The sequence below is a fragment of the Eschrichtius robustus genome, chromosome 2 (genome assembly GCF_028021215.1).
Source record: "Eschrichtius robustus isolate mEscRob2 chromosome 2, mEscRob2.pri, whole genome shotgun sequence".
In the NCBI taxonomy this organism is placed as follows: domain Eukaryota; kingdom Metazoa; phylum Chordata; class Mammalia; order Artiodactyla; family Eschrichtiidae; genus Eschrichtius; species Eschrichtius robustus.
Genome location: NC_090825.1, coordinates 94,591,081 through 94,597,080, shown reverse-complemented (window position 1 = coordinate 94,597,080; position 6,000 = coordinate 94,591,081). Strand labels below are relative to the sequence as shown.

The 6,000-nt window shown below is 35.9% G+C and overlaps 1 protein-coding gene across 2 annotated transcripts in view; it reads left to right on the top strand.

Moving 5' to 3' along the window:
* Positions 1–4,711: 4,711 nt before the first annotated feature.
* FEM1C (fem-1 homolog C) overlaps positions 4,712–6,000 on the top strand; it is a 49,584-nt gene continuing 48,295 nt past the window's right edge. Inside the window, exons 1-2 of one of the 2 annotated variants that reach the window (XM_068535745.1) lie at positions 4,716–4,857; positions 5,588–5,661. The gene's annotated coding sequence lies outside the window, so the exon portion shown is untranslated. Of the gene's footprint in view, positions 5,662–6,000 lie in introns of both variants that reach the window. The other variant, XM_068535744.1, reaches the window with a different exon arrangement.

Here is a 6,000-nt window from a genome sequence, read left to right as displayed (position 1 = left end):
TCATTCATTGGTCAATCTAAGTGTGTGCTGTAGTAGCTTCTTCATTCTTCTCTTCAAGCAAAGAGAGGAACGTGAGGGCAGCTCTGGGCCTGATTGGAACCACTGGGGAGCTTCTGGCATTGGTTAGTGCTCTGCTACATGGTTGGCTTGGGGAGTAGATATTTCAGACTACCCAACAATTGGGGACTTAGAGGAACAATAGATCCTGGTTACTATCCTTTTGCTAAGATATTTCTTTTATTTTTCTTTGTGCTAACTCATGAGGACCCAAGCTGTTTTCTGTGATTACAACAACCTACTCAACTTTAAAAATTTAATGTAGTTCCATTTAATTTTTAAAATACATAATATGTTCAAATACCTGAAAATTCAAAGGGTACAATGAAGCACTCCAGTTTCCATTCTCAAAGCCAGTTAATATCGTCACCTCTTTGTGTTCTCTTCCAAAGATACTCGATGCATATGCAATCAATAACACATGTGCATATGTACATGATTTTACATCTATCTATCATACCTACCAATCAATCTCAGCAGTCATCCCATTTCAATACATGAGGAGCTTCCTCATTTCGTTATTCATATTGACTGTCTAATATTTCATTGCTTTGTTGTATCATTTCTTTTAGCCCCTGTTGATGGGCTTTTAGGTTGTTTTCAATCTTTTCCGTTACAATGTTCTTATAACAACCTTGTATATATGAAATTTTGTACATGTATGAATGAATAGATCAGTAAGATAAAAGCCTAGTAGTTGACTTGCTGGGTTAATGAACATTTTTTGTAGATTTTGTACTGCCAAAGTGCTCTTCACAAAGGTTGCATCAATTTATACTGCCACCAAGATTATGTGAGAGGGCCTGTTTCCCCAGATCCTTCCAAGAATGTGTCCCCAAATGTGTCTATCTTTGCCAATCTAATAGGTAAAAAATAGCATCTCAAAAAAATAGTATTGTCCAAGTTTAAGTTGGCATTTTTGAAAAAAGTGAGGCTGAACATCTTTTCATATGTTTAAGAGGCTTTGGTGTTCCCTTTTCTGTGAACTATCAGCATACACCCTTTGCCCAAGTTTCTATTGGGTTATTGGTCTTTTCATATGGATTTCATATGAGTTCTTTATGTGTGGGATAAATTAGCCTTTGTCTATGATTTAAGCTGCAACTATTTTTCTGAGTGTAGGTTTTGACTTTGCTTATTTTTTCCCATAGAAACTTTTTTATTTGAAAATAATAAAATTTATCAATTTTTTCTTTTATCTGGGCTTTTTATTTTTTCTTTTCTTTTTTTTCAGGCTTAGGGAGGATTTCCCCATGTGAAGGTTATTAAAAATTATCCTCTGGTTTCTTCTAATACCTCTATGGTTTTGTTGTTCACATTAAAGTCTTTGACCACTATGGAATTTATTTTGGTGTAAAGTGTGAGATGTTGGGGTAATTACTTTTTTTCTAGTTGCTCTAACACCTTTTTGTGATAATCTATCTTTCCCCAATAGTTTTAAATTCCACCTTTATCATATAATAAAGGTTCATGTACGAATTTTGGGTCTATTCCTGGACTTCATAGTATTTCCCGTTCATCTGTCAATCTGTTCATGCATACTTATCATACTGTTTTAATTATTGGCACCTTATAATATGCTTTAATATCTGAGAAAGCTAATCCATGCTTATTACTTTTCATTTTCAGAATTTTCTTTTCCTATATTTCATGAGTATGAAATATTAATTTTAACATGTTACTATTAAAATATGTTTATATTGCTTCAAAAATCCTTTTGTACTTTCACATTATGGCTTAGTTTAAGAAGGTTTGATGTCTTTTTTTTGATGTATTGCTGATTTACAATGATGTGTTAGTTTCATGTGTACAGCAAAGTGATTCAGATATATTTATATACATTCTTTTTTATATTCTTTTCCATTACAGGTTATTATAAGATATTAAATATAATTCCCCATGCTATACAGTAGGTCCTTGTTATTTATCTATTTTCTATATGGTAGTGTGTATCAGGTAACCCCAAACTCTCAATTTATCCCTCTACTCCCACTTTAGCAAGCATAAGTTTGTTTTCTATATCTGTGAGTCTATTTCTATTTTGTAAATAAGTTTATTTGTATCATTTTTTTAGATTCCACATACAAGTGATATCACATGATGTTTGTCTGACTTACTTCACTTAGTATGATAAGAAGATTTGGTATGTTGATGATAAAGATATCATGTGTATCTTCCTGTCTAGCAATATCTTATGCCAAAGAGCAACATGGATGTACTGTTCTGGGAGCTTTTAACAAAAATGACAAGCTTTTGTATGCATTATGTGCCAAGGTTTTAAAGTAGACCTTGTACAAGTGCACCAGTAATTTTTACTTTAGGACATTTTGACTCTCTGTGTTATGGTTATATCTCTAAAATTAATAGTAAGCATTTTAAATTTAAATATATTTATTAAGAACCTTAAATATTCATATTCTAGTAGTGTTCCAAAGCAAGAAAGTAGAGATATGTAGAAATGTTAGGTACAAGAATGCTTACTATAGTATTTTTTATAACAACAAAAATTGAAAATGATGTAAATGTATACCAGTGGAGGCTTGATTAAATTATGGAAATCTTTATCTTAAAATACCATTCACTGAGTCAAAATTTTTCTTTTCATAAATATTTATTACCATAAAAAATTATAATTTTAAATGAAAAAGCAAGAAACCAAAGTATAATTAGCATGTTTCTAATTTGTTTTTTTTTTTAATAAATTATTTTTGGCTGCGTTGGGTCTCCGTTGCTGCATGTGGGCTTTCTCTAGTTGTGGCGAGCGGTAGGTACTCTTTGTTATGGTGCGTGGGCTTCTCATTGTGGTGGCTTCTCTTGTTGCAGAGCACAGGCTCTAGGCACGCAGGCTTCAGTAGTTGTGGCTCACGGGCTCAAGAGCGCAGGCTCAGTAGTTGTGGTGCATGGGCTTAGTTGCTCTGTGGCATCTTCCCTGACCAGGGCTCGAACCCATGTACCCTGCGTTGGCAGGCGGATTCTTAACCACTGTGCCACCAGGGAGGCCCTCTAATTTGTTTTAAAAAGTTGAATGTGTATATATTATGTATTCTTTGAAAAAAGACAAGAAGGCAGTAAACCAAAATGTTAGCATTAGCCAGCTACAGGGTTGGATTGTGCATAATTTTAATTTTTTTGTGTTTTCTTGTATTTCCCCCTTTTCTACAAGAAGCAGTATTTTATAATAATGTAATTCTTAATGAAATCCTTAACAATTAGCTTTCATAACAAGGTTGTGTTTGAATAACAGGCATAGGAAGTGTATCAGTGGTTGAAAAATATTTTCTGAAATCAGAGCAGCCTATAAATGCTGAATGATCCTCCACTTTATTTATGACATAGTCGCCTTCCTGAAAGAACTCTTACTGGAATCATGGTTCCACTATTGAATAGCTGATATATAAAAATATAGCTTTGAAAATGGTGGCTTAGGGCTTCCCTCGTGGCGCAGTGGTTAAGAATCTGCCTGCCAACACGGGGGACACTGGTTCCAGCCCAGGTCCGGGAAGATCCCGCATGCCGCGTAGCAACTAAGCCCATGCGCCACAACTATTGAACCTGCGCTCTTGAGCCCGGGAGCCACAACTACTGAGCCTGCATGCCATGACTACTGAAGCCCGGGCGCCTAGAGCCTGTGCTCTGCAACAAGAGAAGCCCCCACTCACCGCAACTAGAGAAAGCCCGCGCGCAGCAACGAAGACAGTGCAGCCAAAAATAAATAAATAGATAAATAAATTTATTTTTTAAAATGGTGGCTTGTAGAAAAAAATGTTTAAGAAACACAATAGTAAAATTAAATGTGCAAAATTAGAATGAAAAGGAATCATTGGACAATTTTATTATTTGCCAGTAGCTTGACTGCACACTTTTTGTAAAACAAAACAGAATAACAATGATAGAGAAATCAACCATTGTTACAATTTTACTGTCAAAAAAGTCTTAACCATTTATAAATTAGCGAGAAGAAAAAGAGGCTTATTACATGATTGTGATGTGGATCTGAGCAGGTGAGGACGCCAATATATGTTTGCCCTGTTTTTACTGCCACTGAAATACCTATTTCATGTAGAGCAGCACCTGCTTCCCGTAGCGTGTTTATATGCTCTCAGGGTGAGTGTTGTCAACTGTCTGCTGCTAATCCTGTGCTTCGTTTACTATCCTCAGACGCAAGTAAACATGGAAACTTACTTGAACTCAATCCTAAGAAATGAACATTTATTTTCAGTTGGTTCTATTCAAAATATTTATGGAATGCATTTTCCTTTTATCCCAAAAGTATTTTATTGCTGAGTTTTTGAATGTTATTCCTGAATTTTCTAAGAACTTCACCTTATAAGACACATAGATTTTTTTCTGGAGTCTCGGGTAATTAACTACTGTGAGCTGAAATTTTGTTGATACATTAGTGTAAATTTTAATCAATGAAAGAACATCAAGGTTTAAAATGAGAGAAGATTTACAGTAGCACCCCTTTGGGGGTTGGGGAAAATAAACATTTTCTTTAAATATATGTGGTTTTTATTCAGTGCTGAGCCTTGTCATTTAGGCCTTCCCACATGAGATTTTTGTAATCAAATGTTCTTCTAGGAAATGATGATTTTTCTGAGGTTGAGAAATAGGACTCACAGTTCTCAATTGTTGAAGTATAGAATTATTTCCACCCTCACCTACACCTTCATTCAGAATCTTTTATTGAGCACATACTATGCATTACAGATTGTGCAAGAGGCTGAAGATATAAAGATAAATAAGACATGATCCCTGCTCCCAGGACGGTTCAAGTGAACCGTGAAAGGCACAAGCCAGGTAAGAGTATGGTCATAGTAACAGAGTAAACTCCATTTACCGGGTATTGTGAACGACGGAAGAAGAGCACTTGGACTGAACAACCACCTAGAAATTTCACCCAGTGAGTGGCATTCTCAGTAGAATGGGGTAATAATGCTGCTGCTGATTGATAGCAAAGACAACAGTGATAACAGGGCCAGACATTGTGCTCAACACTTTATATATACATTATCTGTTTAGGCTTTGCCATAGTTCAAAGAAGTAAGTGATACAATAATTTCCTTTTGCAAATGAGGAAACAGGATGCAGAGTCTAGATACAAACCTGGGTCCATCTGATTTAGAGTCCAAGCCCTTAAAAAAGTTTGGGCTTTGAAATTCTGCATACTGGATTTGAATTCTGCACTAAACCTTCTAGCTGAGTACTAATTGGTAAATTACTTCACCTCTTTAAGCTTCCTTTCCTCCTTTGTAAAATGGCGATAATAATAACACCTGTGAACAATGCTGTCTGCCTCCTACCTGACAGCTACCTCTCCTTCCTTCCTTCCATGCCGATAGAGCTCACCTCCAATTATTAAGCCTGAAAATTCCAGATGCTTATGTTCTCAGTTGCCCTTGTAACCACGGCCTGGACACATGACCGAGTCCTGGCCTATGGGACCTGAGGGGGAAATCAATGGGAGGAACATTTCATCTCTAATAAAAATTAATGCTAGGAATCTACTTTCATTTCCCGCGGTGTGAAGCCCAATACTACTCTAGCCAACTTGCAATCCAAAAGAGCCGCCATGGACGCACTGAGGATAGCTTCTGGAAGGCGGTAAGCAGAGAAGTCCGTGTTAACATCATGGAGCTATGTGGACAGTGCATTTTCTTCCTTATTTAAACCACTTTTAATTGGACATTCTGTGACTCCAGATTTATTGAGTTTTAGATGAGCTAAGCTGTATAAAGCACTTAGTATAATACCTGCATAGAGTAAGTGCTCAAGATAGAGGGTCTTATAATCTTCTTGGTCAAAGTTATCTTAAAAGTTTGTAGCTTTTGATCATTAGTAAGATACGGAGTTTTCTCTCTTTTTTAATGACCATTTCTAGATTGACCAAATCTAAGCTTATAAGTAATATATAAACAAAATCATTGATACTGTTTGACTTCT